The following is a 16,080-nucleotide window of genomic DNA, read 5'->3' as shown; positions in this document are numbered from 1 at the left end:
AGGTTTTAATTTCAGACACGGATTTAACAGACATCAACTGTTGACATAACACTGTTGTTCATTGTTGAAAGTAACAGTGTCACGTAACAATAAAAATATCAAAGTTATAAATGCAGCTATGAGCATATGTTTCATTGGACGCACGAGTTGGCCTAAATTTAACTTCTGGTCTGTGTTTGGTTATAATCTAACAATTTATTTTAAATTCAACCTATATTAATCCATACTAATATTTTATTGTATATTCATTGTATTTAATTCAATTTAAATGACTTAACACTTATTGACCACTGTCTGTAACTTTCACTTTCACTTCACTTTATTTATTATTTATTTAAACATTCATTTAATCCGTTTATTCTCAAAAAGTAGAAAATAACTGTCAACAAGAACAAACACAAGTATATAACTCAACTCAACTCACTTTTATTGTCACATCACCACGTGTGGTGAGTGAAAGTCTTGGGGGCTTACTCCATACAAAGTAGAATGCAGTTGGACAGACAACTGTATGACAAACAACTGTGACTTTACAGACTTAAGTGACAGTATGTAGTGCAGACGAACAGTGCAAAGTATAAATAGACAGACTGTACAAAAAAGACAATATACATTATACACATATGGACAGTATATACACAATATACACAAGATATACACATTAGACGTTGAACATACACATTAAATATGCAGGTGTACACATGAACGTGTATGTATAGTGGATCAACCATATAGTGCACAGATATAGGTATGTAAGTTTGGTAATGGATGGTTATTGCATTAGGTGCGATGCATGATGCATTCTAGTCCATGAAACTGTAGTGCATGGTAAAAAGAAGTGTGAGCTTGTGGAGTGTATCAGTTTTTTAGTGCTTGTTAACAGCCTCACAACTGAATTTTGTGCTAACTGCAAACGTGATAGGGCTGACTGACCGATCCCGAAATACAGAGTGTTACAGTAATCCAATCTACATGTAATGAAAGAATGAATTACTTTTTCAAAGTTTTTACTGGACAAGATAGGTTTTACTTTTGCCAGAAGTCGAAGCTGGAAGAAACAGGACTTGACCACCATGTTAATCTGTTTGTCAAACTTTAAGCCATCATCAAAGATAACACCCAGATTTTTTACCCACGGTTTTACGGAGGAGGTTAGCTCACCAAGATTTACATTTGAAGAGCGAGAGTCTGACGGGCCGAACATAATAAATTCAGTTTTACTCTCATTAAAATGTAAGAAGTTATCCGGGTTGTGTCATCTGCAAATTTGATGATGACGTTGGAGCTGTGCGTGGCTACACAGTCATAGCGTGTACAGGGAGTACAGGAAAGGGCTGAGAACACAGCCCTGAGGGGCTTCAGTATTGAGGGTCAGCGGGGAGAAGATGTTGCTGCCTACTCTGACCACCTGCCGTCTGCCTGTCAGGAAGTCCAGGATCCAGCTGCACAGCGAATTGTTCAGACCTAGAGTTGTGGTTATGTGGTTATGAAGTGTTGGAAAATGTGTAGTGTTTGGTGTTCCTTCAGGAACAGGGTTGAGAAATATTGGCGTTGCCTTTTTACTGGTAAAATACAGTAACTAAAAATGTGTACAAATAAGTACGACAATCATGATTTAAAGGGAGTGCAAAGTGAGTTTACTGTATGCCATTTCTCTCATCTTACATAGGCTACCGTTAAAGTAGTCAATCAATCAATCAATCTTTATTGTCATTGCATCGGAATGCAATGAAATTTGAAGGAATACACAGTGGTGTTATAATACGGAAAAACAAAGCAATATTTGGACAGGACTTCATTCTCTTCACTCTTCTTACTGACTCTGCCGAACACCAGGTGCTTTATGTCACATTTTTAATTTGAGGGTAAATATCTTCTGGTTATTTCATCAGCCTAAAAGCTCTGGTATTTCATTGGTCCTGATTTTGTACTATCAAACACAGCGACAAACACATTTAAAGCAAAATCATACAAGCAACAGTAATATGACAATGTTTTAACCCAACTAACACTGCGTTGTGACAAATTCGGCATGAATATGCAATGCCACAGAAAAGACAGACAACATCGTCTTCTCTGACACAGCCCAGTGCCTAGCATTAAAGCATAACGTTACAATTTGCACCTCAGTGTAGTTGTGCATTGAACATTATGCAATAATAACAGAGCCTAAATCATTATATTTATAAAAAATATTCAAATGATGGCAACTTATTGAGATATTAAAGCCCTACACCTACCCCTAACCTTACCCTAAACTTTATGAATAAAAGTGAATTTTAAGTCTTAAATCAATTTTAGTGAAAACAAATGCCTTTATGGTCTGTAAAGTAATAGAAAAAGGTTAAAGAGCGTTTTCAGCAACAGGTGAAAGCAAACATATTGGTTATTTTTTGTGGTAACAGGCATAAAGTTACTTCAGACAACGTGGAGCGACGAAAGTTTCACGCTTGTCATGGCAAAGTACGCGACGATCGACACGACTGATTGCTTAGTTTGCAATGCAGATGCATAAACCACACCCCATACATCTGCTCGCGTTATATGAAGAACACGGGCCTGACGTTCTGCACAGCTCACGTCATATGGGGAAGACGCGTCTGACGTTTAATAAAGAACCCGACAACTAGCTTAAATGCGTGATAGTGGGAGACTTACCAGCTTTAACAACCGTCTCTCCCGAATGTAATTATAAAGCTCCTTCACAAACATAGATTTATTTTATAAGCGACAAAGATGTAGGCCTAGAGGTGAACTGATATTATATTATGATATGAACTGCCTCTCAGGCAACGTTAAATAACTTACTTAGATGAAATAATAATTGATATTTATCCACTTATACATTGTTGTCCTGATTTTACTTGTCAATTTACTTGTTTTTCATTTTCATGTTCTGTTCTGCCCAGGGGCGGACTGGCCATCTGGCGTACCGGGCGTTTTCCCGGTGGGCCGCTAATTTATGAGGCCGGATCGGAGGCGGTGGCCGCTAACGTATGGGGCCGTAACGGAGGCGTTGGCCGCTTAGACGGACGTATTATAAATGCGAATGCACGCAACGCGAATGCAAAAGACATTATGCATGCATCCCCCCGTCGACAGATTTGGTGGACGGCCGATGCGGGCTTAAAAATGCCAGGGCTGGTTTTTCTTCTCAGTCCAGCCCTGGTTCTGCCCTTTGGGAAGTTTCTTTGCTCGATCCATTTGGTCATTTGACTGTCAAAGAGTGATTGGTTGACAATAACTTGATTAAATAAAATATATATTTATCGATCTTGTTTAAAATGCTAGACAAAAGTGAAACTAAAACATTTTAGGTAATGACTTTTCTTGTTATATTTTTTATTATTTATAACGTTTTATTTAAAAAAAACTTTAAATAATATTTTGGCACAATGGCGCCCCCCTTGTGTGGCGCCCCATGCACCGCATATACTGCATACCCCATTTTTGAGCCACTGGGGGTTAATTGCAAACACATGCACTAATTTGAGTCAATATTGGTCCAACTGTCCATCTCCACATTTTTTTTTTCAGTTTTATGAGGCGCTTTGTCTTTCATACTGTTTAAATTCCCCATTGAAAAGCTTATAGGCTGAAAATGAAAGCGTTTATTGACACTTTGTTATGATTGTATAAGCTTGTATAGTCACTAATGCACAGACACGCACAGAATAGAGCATTGTACCTCATCCCTCCCATTTAATCTCTGTTCAATTAAATACCCTTACTTTCAGTTTGACTCGCTGTTAAATTCGATTTCCCTGTCATCTTAACCATCTCAAACCGAATCATCCCTTACATGCTGTTGAAGCGCCTGAAGAACATGGATATCTCACTCCTTGTGCTCTGCCTGTGTCTCCTCAATGGTAGATGTATAGGTTAACATTTATTGTTTTAACTCTTGCCATAGTGTTGCACCTAAATTATTAAATTTAATATTTTTATCTATATTTATCATTTGCAGTTCTTTCATTAGTAATTATCATTAATTGTGTTACTATCAGTTTTACAACACTCTAAAAATAGCTGTGTTAAAATGACATACTGTGTTAAATCGCATAACACAAACAATGTGTTAATAATTAACACATCATTTGTTAGTATATGTTTCAAATGTTGCTTTGTTTTAACAGCCTAAAAATCATTTTTGTTTCAGGTGTGTTTGGTGTTGACGCTGATCATTATAGAGACAATGCGGGCGCTATAGATACTGCAGAGATGGAACATACTGTATATGATCCAAAGATGGAGTCTCCTAAAAATGAAACGGAGATCAAACGTCCTGAAAACAACATGGGGATGAAGTATCCTAAAGATATGTATAGACAAAACTTACTAATGTAATAATTGATTTTTCAAATGATGATCTAAATGATGTTAATGATAATATAGATAATGATCAGAACATTAAAAAGTGATGGAGGGAGAAAATGTTACTAGTTTTTGGTTCTATAAAGGGATAAATAAATCATACACTGTAAAAATGTATTTGTTTCAACTTAAAAAAATCAAGTTACCAGGCTGCTTTAAAATTTTAAGTTAATTCAACATAAAAACGTCAGTTGAATTTGATGCAAAACTGTTGTTAACTAATCAACTAAATAATTAACTAAAAATTGTAAGGCAGCCAGGTAACTTAATTTTTTAAGTTAAAACAACAAATCATTTTTACAGTGTACAATATGGATTTGTGGATTTAACAATTGAAATAAATGTTAAGGGTGTTTATTATAATAATGCTGAACAATTTGGAGAGGGATCTTTAACTCAGAAACATCAGAACCACAGTCTCTGGACTTTATCAAAATTCTGTCACAACTGCTGAACGTAGAGTGATGCCGAGGATATTTAATCGCACTGTTTTTGGTGAGTGTCTTGATATGTTTTCAGATGCGAGGTTATTTATTTAAAAATGTTTAACATTTAAAGCTAAACCCTCTGACAGGCTTCCATTTACAGGAGTTAAGGTAAATTCTCTGTCGTTTTATTGTTCGTGTTTTTCAGATAATTTGCCCACACCTAAAGTAACAGCATCCACAAACTGTTCTTCATCATCAGGAAGTTCTTCAGTGTCAAAATGTGTGTTGTTGTGTTCAGTGATGAATGTGACACATGTGAGTCTCTCCTGGTACAAAGGAAAGAGTTTATTGTCCAGCATCAGTGTGTCTGATCTCAACATCAGACTCTCTCTACCTCTGGAGGTGGAATATCAGGATACAAACACATACAGATGTGTGGTGTCCAATCCGGTCAGCGACCAGACTACACGTGTCAACATCAAAGATGTCTGTCCGCAATGTTCAGGTAAGACAGTGTTGATCATTTTATTGGAAAGAATTAATGTGTAAAACTTGTGCTGTTTTTATTTTACAGAACCTGTTGCAATTGCCCTAATTCTAGGATTGGTAGCATTGGCTGTGGTCATCAAAGCTGCGATATTGATTTTTATTTGTTGTTGTTGTGGACGTAAGTATTATCTACTGCTAGACATTACACTCAGACATGAAAGCAGTTTCTTTAGCTTGTGAAGGTGTGTAAAAATCATTCCTCTCTAATGTGTTTCTTTGTCTCTTTTTTTCGCACAGAACTTGCTGTGGTATGTTGCACTTCATGCGTGTAACAAAATGGGCTCTGGTACAATAGTTTATTGTGCAGTATAGTATGCTTAACTCTTTTTTTTGTGGGACGTGTGATCTACGAGACATTCCTGATCTTCTTTTCCTTCTACATGATAGTATCTGTCCAGAAACCTTTTTTTTAAATCTTTTTAAAAGATATATTTTCAAGCATTAAATTCAACTGTTGTCAATATGTAAGGATTATCACTGATATGTTGTAATTGAAGTACTACACAGGTGGGGTTACAGGTGTTTTTTCCCAGGTGGTGGTTGGTAACATTTTTGCCATAATTACTGCTTTGTTAATAAAGTTCTGACATAAACCTGCATTGTTAATAAAGTTATGTCCTACCATTGTTAGTGTGGGATGGGAAGGGTGTGATTCAATTAAGCCATCAAACTAAGAATATTTTATGGGGCAGGTGATTCATTCACACAAAAGGGTGACACACAAACAGAACAAGGTCACAAGGAAGTGAGGAAGACATAACATCTGACATTTGATTAGAATGATTCTTTAGGTCAGTGAATCTCAAACAGGTTTTGCTTTCAGACTCAGATTAAACATGTGACATCGAGTGCTGACCTAACATGGTTGTGCACTGTAGAAAAGTAATAAAATTTTATTTAAAAAGTTATTATTACTACTATGAACTGCATAGCAGCAATACACAAAGTTATTACACGACACAAAAAATGGAAACGTTTTGGAGATGCTATTAAGAAATAGCATACTACAAAGCGGTAAAGTCTTAAGAGTCCCTTTACATGGGCAAATTGTATCAAATCCTTTATGGGATGTTAAGATCACAGCCCACATATTAACAGCATTAAAATAGTTAAATAATGCAAATAACCATATATTACATTTAAAAGAGGATTTGGATGAGTGGTTCTCAAACTTGTTTTGCGTCCATGACCTTACAGGTCATGCATTTGTTTAGGAGTCAGTTTTCACATCTGACATCAGGTGGACTTTAACACCCTATTAATATTGTTTTAATGTGAAGCAGCCAAAACATTAATCACAAAATGATTAATAAGATATGCAAAATAAAAAAAATGTTTTGTTGGCGTTTGTTGGCTTCGTGTTAATAGCCGTGTAATGTAGTTGTTAAAAACTGAAACGGAAAGTGCTTCTGGACCAAAGCTGTTTTTCTGTGCTGTTGCCATGGAGCTTTAGGGTGAGAGGGATGCAGAGCAGGGTATGACGTTGACAGCTGTCGAACAGAGACTGGGAGTGGGTGGAAGTGTTTAAGATAGAAATGTAACTCAAACAGCCTGATGATAAACACTCAGGGATTACAAAAACAATCCACAACAAAGAGAGCATCACACAAACACAACTCATGAAAACCAGCAAGCATACTTTTAATAAAGTTTAAGATATTCAATTAATAATAATCAATTCTGGGAAAAATGGAATAGTCTTAATAAATAACCCAGCCACAACCAGTGTTGGGTGTAACTAGTTACTAAGTAATTAGTTACTGTAATTTAATTACTTTTCCCTTGAAAAAGTAAAGTAAGGGATTACTCTTGTTTTTCTGTAATTTAATTACAGTTACTTCTGATGTAATTAAACTAAATACTTTGTGTAATATGTGTGTGCAATAGTGAAATTGACATAAAAATCCAAAGTCTAACTTTAATATCCGTGCTTTAATGTATAATTCTCACATTTGTAATACTTTGGTCAGTTGATAAGAGTACTTTATGTAGTTTAATATTATTTATTTGAATGAATTAAATTAGCCATTTCATGTCTATACTTCAATCACTTAACTAATCAAAGTTGATGTAGGATATAGAAAGTAATTAGTAAAAAGTAATTAAATACTTTTTGGAGAGAGTAATTTGTACAGTAATCTAATTACACTATTGAATATGTAATTAGTAACTAGTAATTAATTACTTTTTCAGAGTAACTTACCCAACACTGGCCACAACATACCCCTAGACCAATCAACATTCAGTCCAAGGTGTACTGTTGGTCGTATTCTTGTCTCAATTTTATTTGGACTATCGGAAAAAATCTAGGTAAAAACCAAACTAGAAGGTTTTCAGGTCCTAAACAGATACAATCTACAGACTCTCCTTCTTTCTCGTTCACTGTGATAAATATAAAGAGGTTAGAGAGAAACACCTGCCAGAAAATCGAAATTGAAAGTGGAAGAGCTGTGGGACAGACAGAGGCACTTAACTCAAGGGAGTGGCAGTCTGTGACTAGATGTTGGTGACACACCTGCTGTAATAAACCCAAGAAGCAGTGGGTTACAGTGCATTTTATAACCGCTAAGGGGCGATGTTCATCAGTGTGTCTGATCTCAACATCAGACTCTCTCTACCTCTGGAGGTGGAATATCAGGATACAAACACATACAGATGTGTCATCAACAATCCCATCACAAACCAAACAGCCGTCTTCATTTGTGCAAGTACACACAGTACGCAGATTACCTATCACAAATATCCACCTTGAAATGGAGGTTTGCTATCGAAACGGGACATTTATTTGTTTTAGACAGTTTTCGACGTCTTCCTATTATTTATATTTCTGTCTGGTGTCAATAATACATGATTAGTTATATTGCTTGTAATATTGCCACCCCTCACATTTCGTTTTTTCGATAGATTTCAGTCACAATCTTACTTCTCCAGACCACAAGAGGGTGCTCTGCTTTAGAGTTAATGGAAAGCGGTTTTTAAAACTGCAGGTGAGGTAGTGGACTAACTGTTATATGCTTTGAAATGCTTAGCTCGCGTGTTCTGAAATGTTGCTTTTACGCAATTCTTCATTAAATGGGTTACAACTAAAGAGACTCTTAACATAAACGCACCCAGCGTCATCGTAAGCAACATGAACGTCTGTGTGAAGCTACATTCAGCCGCTAGATGTCAGTAGGTATAAGACCAAATCACCACCACCAAACAAATTAGTGCTCCCTTTAAATGTGTTGTAATTTACGTGTTGTCAAAATACAGCACGTGCTTTTTGTAGAATGAGATGGAAAGTGACCATTTAACCTGCTGTATGCTTGGTAATACCTTAATTAATCATCTTATGCATGCTGACGATTTGGTTATCTTTTCTCCAAGTAGTAATGGTTTTCAACAGCTGCTAAATATATGTTCTGATTATGGGATCAAATATGATGTGCAATATAATACAAAAAAGAATGCTGTCATGATATGTAGAAGGAAAGGAGATATGGATCTTAATTTTCCAGATTTTTATCTGGCAGGGCAAGTACTAAATGTACGCACTAAAATAAAATATTTGGGACATATTATTAATGATGAAATGGGTGATGATGAGGATATGTACAGGCAGCGCTGTATGCCATATGCCCAAGACAACATGTTAGTAAGAACATTTTATATGTGTTCAGATCAGGTTAAGATATACCTTTTTAGTACATTTTGTACCGCTTTTTATACTGCTCCTTTATGGGTCAAGTTTAAAAAAGTGAGCTTATAGGCAGCTTCAAACTGCCTAGAATGATTGTATGAGAATTATTGTGAAAAAAACCGAGGTGGAGCAGTGCAAGTAATCTGCTTTGTATGTCAAGAGTAAGAACTGTTATGTCTTTAATGAGAAATTTTATGTATACATTTATTTGTCGGCTGGATAATTCACAGATGTTGTCAAATCCTAAGCAAAGTGTGATCCGATACCAGTCATCTATGAGAAAATACTGGTATAATTGTCTTTTTTAAATGTTGTGTATTGTATGTGTTGTATGTTTCTTTTCTAATGGACCTTGAGTTTGGAAATAAAAGTTGAATGAATGAATGAATAAAGCGCATAGGCCCATGATACATGCTGACACAAAACAAACGTTGTATCTGTTAACACTAGACTAAATGAACTCACGTGAAATATTCTGTTGGCATATTGATAAAGATTAATAAACTGTGCAAAACTGCAGAAAATATGAGTGTTTATGATCGGATGTTTTTAAGCTAGAGATGTTGGAACCCCCTGAATTTCACTCCCTCGACTCGAGTCCACTCTGACTCATCCAACCTCCACATCCTCCAGCCCTAAATGATCTTACACATAGCCGCGGGAACGTATTTTGAGCAGGGGGGTGCTGTGATTTTTTTATGACTGTGTTATGACTGTGCCATGGGCGAGCCGCTTAAGTTTAATGTTAATAAATAACGGAGGCAAAAATTAGTTGCTGCCGAGAATAAAGATGATCCCAGTGTGGTTATAGGGTGTTGTTCTATCGGGACAACGCGAATGGACTATGATGCGGATATGATTTGTGTTCGTGTCTTTGGTGCGTTTTATATACTGTGAGGTCTTTCTTGGATTCATCATCATGTGAAGTTAATTTATCTTTTGGTGAGAATGTTGAGGAATATGACTCTTTACAGAGTACCTTCATTTGGTCTCTTCTTGTTGGTCTTAAACGGTAAGTGTAGGCTATGTTTTATTCGGTGACATCTTTTGTTTGTTCCTTTAAATCACCTCGACATGTTTAAGTTTAGCTGTGGGATGTTTAAGTTTAGCCGTTAAGTTTAGCCTAACGAGGATGTCGCATCATAATTAATGGGAAGTATGCTACCTATGTGTGATCATCTTTATTTAATATGCTACACAATGACACGCAAATCTAAAAAGTAGAACGTGCTTAAAAAAAAACATTCTTTTAACGTTGCGCACGTTCTTAAAGGGATACTCCACCCAAAAATGAAAATTCTGTCATTTACTCACCTTCGAGTTGTTCCAAATTTCTTTGTACTGATGAACACAGAAAGATATTTGGAAGAATGCTTATAACAGACAGATTTTGCCCCCTGTTGACTACATAGTAGGAAAAAAATACAATAGTAGTTAAAAGTGCCCAAGAACTGTTTGTTTGCGGTCCTAACAAAACAGAAATAAGTATTTTTTCCTACTATGGGAGTCAATGGGGGCAAAAGCTGTCTGGTTATATGCATTCTTCCAAATATCTTTCTCTGCGTTCATCAGAACAAAGAAATATATACAGATTTTGGAACAACTTGAATGTGAGTAATTGTGTCGGGAATCACTTATGGAGTCAAGTGCAGGGAACAAATTATTTTAATAATAGTCACTGGCAACTCAACGAGACAGTCAACAGGGAGTAACAACCACTGCAGCAGGAAAAACTTGGCAACATACAGGGCAAGCACAGAACTAAGGCCTCGAGCGCTCGGCCGGGAGGGAACACACAACAAGAGAGGTAATAGAGCTCATAAAGTCCTTGGGAAAGAACCACCTCGTGGTGAAAACTCCAGTCAACAAATGGTCTCCGTGACCGATGTGGTTAAGCGGCACCAGGGCCTCCGAGACCAGCCAGTGAGGGAAAGATAATCCTTGAGATGGGATTTCTCCAAGTCCCAGTGAACGAAGTCCGTAAACAGCAAAACCCAGAGAGGGAGAACAGTAATCCGCCATGCAAGCCCCTTGCGCTGAGATATCCACAAGAGTTGAGTGATCCACAAGGCCAGACAAACTTGAAAATAGCCAGTCCCCTGAAGGTGAGTGTAGTCCATATAAAGAATCCTTCATCACCGGGGAGAACCTTCTCGACCAGAGACTTCCATAGCTGGAGTAGAACTCACTCGGCTGGAACCCTCACGAGATGGCAGAAGCAATCCCTGAGTAGACACTGGTAAAGAAGTGCAGACACCCGGATGTGAGCTAAACACAGGAGCCAAGACAAAACACGACAAGGTGAGTATAATCTCAAAAATTAGCTTAAGGAAGCCTAGACAAGACAAGACAAGACAGGTTTGCTAGAGCGGTCGATACCACAGGAACATAACTCAAAAGGTCTGACAACAAACAAAGGAAAACAGGAGGAATATATAGGGAAAGGAGACAGAGCAGAAAATAAGGAACCAGCCGTGGTGAGTGAAAACTGAGGGGAGATCCAGGTGACAGCAGTGAAAACTAATGAGTAGTAGATCAGGTAACGAGAGGGGAGGGGTGAAGCACGCGGACTCTGAACATGTGGCGAGCTGTCAAAACAGCGTCACGTGTCCAACAAAACAAACACAGAAGACAACACGGAAGAAAACCAGAAGTGCTAGACCCGAGACCCAACAAATTGTTGACAGAATTTTCTATTTTGGGTGAAGTCTCCCTTTAATAGACTATAACTCAAAGCAAGATTAACAAGTAAGTGCACACCAATTTTCAGTTGTAAGCACAATAATTAAATGCAGACATCAAATAGACGTCTCTATGATGTATGTGTGCTATCAGGGAAGATTAAGTGTTAAGACAACAGAGAATGATAAAGATACACTAACAGCATCACATAAACATATATTAAAGCAATAAGCCCCAAGAAGCAGTGGGTTACAGTGCATTTTATAACAGCTAAGGGCGTTGTGGCACGACGCGAAGCGGGGCTTATTGCTTTTATAAAACGGTTATTCCATATGCGAAGCAAGGTTTCATAAAATAAAGTAAATAGAATGATATTTAGGCTATGTGGTGCAGTCAGCCGTTATATATCGGGGTATTTTATAACGGCTTAGAACTCCACTCAGCCAATCAGAATCAAGGACCAGAACTGACCGTTTTATAAAAATAAAATAGGTTTTTACTCATTAGCATTCTTTTAAATGTTAAGTAAATGAAGTGAAATATTAGATTCCACGAGTGTATCTTCTTCAATCATGTACATATTTAAATGGCCATGAAATATAAAGCAATGCAATGCAAATAGGGCCTCCATAAAGTTGAAAACTACATTTATGGCAATGTCAAATGAGCATTGTTTCCTCTCAGGATAGATGTCATATGGTGCTAGTGTTTGATGCCTGGTGTCTGATGGGTATTTAACAGTTGCTGAAAGCTTTTTAAAATTGAGATGGTTGTGAGAAGGCAGGAGTTACAGAGATTGACAATGGCAATATGTGCACACTTGATGAAGTATTAGACTAAGCACATCATAAGGAAATGTAAGCCAAATCCCAGACATTTTCACAAATCTTGATTTCCCGCACCGACTGAAATAGGGATCATGTCTGGCAGGCGCGCAGATGGCACTAGGGATAGGGGGGACATGACCCCCATTCACAGTGACCTGATCTGTCCCCCTCACTGTCCCTATGAAAGGCGACAAACATCGGTAAAACTGAGGATTAGTCAGGGTTTCCACTATGTATATTAGCCTAAGAAGTGGCGGATAGGCCCGCCGCTCCTTAATTATTTTGCCTTCACTGCTTCACACTACTTAAGGAGCGGCGGAGCTGCTAGCCTGCTACGACTCCTGACCCCGCCCCCGGGGTTCTTGTGCCTGTAGTAGAGGTAACCATAGTGATCAAATCTCATCGTCTATGACTGAGCTGGTTATTTTTCTTGGCTGAAAAAAATGGACTGCATAATTGCCACATAAAGGCAATGAAAAGACAAAAAACAATCACCTCGATTTTTCAAAAACCAAACAATGTAAGTACCCTATGCCTGTTGACTTTTCCCAGATGTGGCAGATTAGTTTTGTTATTTATTTGTATAGCTAATCTTTTGCACTTAGCAAACACAGTAAAACGTGGAGAGCATGACTATGCAATTAGGTGAGTGGACAGAGGCAAATAGCCAATTAACACAAAAAGAATAGTTGAATAACTCAAACAATTTATCGTCAGGAAATAATGTTTTATCTGGATTTGCAAGATTAAATTAGGGTCCTTGCATAACATGATCATCTAACCCAATGTACTATATAAGTTGACTGAGGTAAATTTACTGATTAATGTTTAAATAAAACATATTTTGTTTTTAAGTTTTGGTGGCTGATTGGCTTACTTGTTTTATTATGCATTGATAGTGTTGATAGTGGCCTTTGTTCATTTTTGTTTATCCATGATTTCAAATAAAAATCCTCCAATGGCTTTTTAGTGCAAACCATTAGCCCAAATTACGCACAATAGTTGAAATCATTTGCTGACAGCTTGGTCCCCCCAGTTTAAAAATTCCATCTGCGCCCCTGATGTCATGTCTGGTATGTAAAAGGAGGTATGGTCATCCTAAAGTCATTAATAAATTTTTCAAAGATTTGTAAAAGAAATAGTTTTTTAATAATGCAAGCAAATATTCTAACAAAATATGAAATGTTAAAATAATTGTTTTAATGTCATGTAAATCATGAATGTATGATGTCATGTTGCTGTGAATTTACAGTTTCAGGCTTCCTATTGGCCAATTCAGAGGCTGAAGGTGGCCATTTTGGGTTGACAATATTGTAGTCCTTTAGCTCAAGTGCCACTTCAGTCAGCACTTAACAATCAGTCAGTTAGACTTTGCTTTTGGCTTCTTTATAAAAGTCTCCTAATCGTAGGCAGGTCCTAACTTTTACTATGATTTTTTGGACTTAAGTTAAAGATTATTCGTGAGAGCATTTCTCTAAGTTTTATACAGTACATACCGGCCTTGAAAACTGTTTATAATTGTGTTTCAGGTGTGTTTGGTGTTGGTTCAGATGAAGTGAAGTCAGTGATGGAGGGAGATTCTGTCACACTAAACACTCATCTTACTCACATACAGAGAGACGATCAGATACTGTGGCAGTTTGTTAATCGAGGGACTCGTATAGCTGAAATCAATACACATGGCAGCTCTATATATGATGATGATGAGAGATTTAAAGGCAAATTACAGCTGAACAGTCAGACTGGATCTCTCACCATCACAAACATCACAATAACAGACTCTGGACTTTATAAACAGCAACAGAAGAATTTCCTACAAAAGATTCAATGTTACCGTCTATGGTGAGTTTTGCTCAGCACAATGATATAAATCTAATGTGTTTACTAATTTTAATTTCCTCCAAAGGATTTACTTGTTTTGTTTTTTCTTTTGGTTTTCCAGCTCGTCTGCCTGTTCCTGTCATCATCAGAGACTCTTCTCAATGTTCTTCATCATCAGAAAGATCTTCAGTGTCAATATGTGTGTTGTTGTGTTCAGTGATGAATGTGACACGTGTGAGTCTCTCCTGGTACAAAGGAAAGAGTTTATTGTCCAGCATCAGTGTGTCTGATCTCAACATCAGACTCTCTCTACCTCTGGAGGTGGAATATCAGGACACAAACACATACAGATGTGTCGTCAACAATCCCATCACAAACCACACACAACATCTACACATCAATGATGTCTGTCAGCCGTGTTCTGGTAAGACAGCAATAAATATTATTATTTATTGAACTGATCTATTGCCCCTCTTCTGTCTCTTCTCTTCTGACATATTTGTTAAAATAAACCATCATTAGATTTTTTTGTCCATGCCTAATACAGTTCAGGTTAGTGTACTTCTAAAAGTGTACTTCTCTTTCTGTTAAAATAATTATGGCATTTTATACTCACCATCATAAACTTTCAACTGAATTAGCTTCAAACTAAATGTCTTTTTTGTTTATTACAGAACTCTACCCATGTTTACGATCCAGATGGCTGATGGCTCCTCCCGCTTTGATGCTGCTACTGGTCATAGTACTGATCATAGTCCTAAAACGTAAAAAAGTATTTACACGGGAAAGTAAAACATTGTTTTAATCACTAATTAAGATTTTTTATCTCACACAGTGTGCTTTCATTCCAGACATTTCTGGAATTCATTTTCATGCTTGATCGATCCTAAAATGTGATGATTTTTTTAGAAAGTAATTATATGACTGTTTACCCGTGTTATTGAAGTGCAATATAATATTAACAAAATTCTATGATGACAAACTATATATCGTTGGAAAGGTCTGATTCACTAGAATACATATTTGATCAGTGTTTTATAAAGGTATGTAGGAAGTGTAATTGATTCATAAATGACAAGAGTGTGTATCAAAAATAAATACCTCAAGCGTAACACCTACTTTTACTTCAATACTTCAATGTGAATTCTTATCTTATCATGACAAACCTTATATAATTGGAAAGTTCTAAGAATCTAGAATACACATTTGATCAGTGTTTAGAAGAATAATTTATGTAGGAAGAGAAATTGTTACATAAATGATAAATGATTCATAAATGAGTGTGCATCAAAAGTATAGTTTCACACAAATTTATTGTTTATATATTTTTTTCTTTACACGTTCCAGTGCTTTTGTATTTTTCATTGTGTCTGTTAATTGGAAAGGTGAATAAAAGCATCTCAATAACTTGTGGTCAAATTTCAGATCAAGTGTTAAAACCAATGGAAGTCTATGGGGCTCCCTAGTGGACTTTTGTGGTAGAGCAGCAAATTTGGTGTATCAAGACTAACTTGATACAACACTTGGTGACCCTTGGGACTTTGACTTATACAATTTTGGGACTGATCCGTAATTTTTTTTTTGTATTTTTATAAAAGAAATACACAAACCCTTTATAGATTTTTTCCCCAATAAACATAAAATAACTTTTTCTTTTTTATCTCTTTTTTTCTTCTTCTTTCAAATGAGACCCATGTATAGGCTCAAAAAGGGCTCT

General features: G+C 36.7%; 1 pseudogene; it reads left to right on the top strand.

Moving 5' to 3' along the window:
* The first annotated feature begins 3,802 nt into the window (after nt 1-3,802).
* On the top strand, nt 3,803-15,243 carry LOC130549270 (uncharacterized; annotated as a pseudogene).
* The last annotated feature ends 837 nt before the right edge of the window (nt 15,244-16,080 follow it).

The sequence above is a fragment of the Triplophysa rosa genome, linkage group LG25 (assembly GCF_024868665.1).
Source record: "Triplophysa rosa linkage group LG25, Trosa_1v2, whole genome shotgun sequence".
Classification (NCBI taxonomy): Eukaryota; Metazoa; Chordata; class Actinopteri; order Cypriniformes; family Nemacheilidae; genus Triplophysa; species Triplophysa rosa.
Note: the sequence above shows the minus strand (reverse complement) of the source record. Positions and strands in the feature narration are given on the sequence as shown.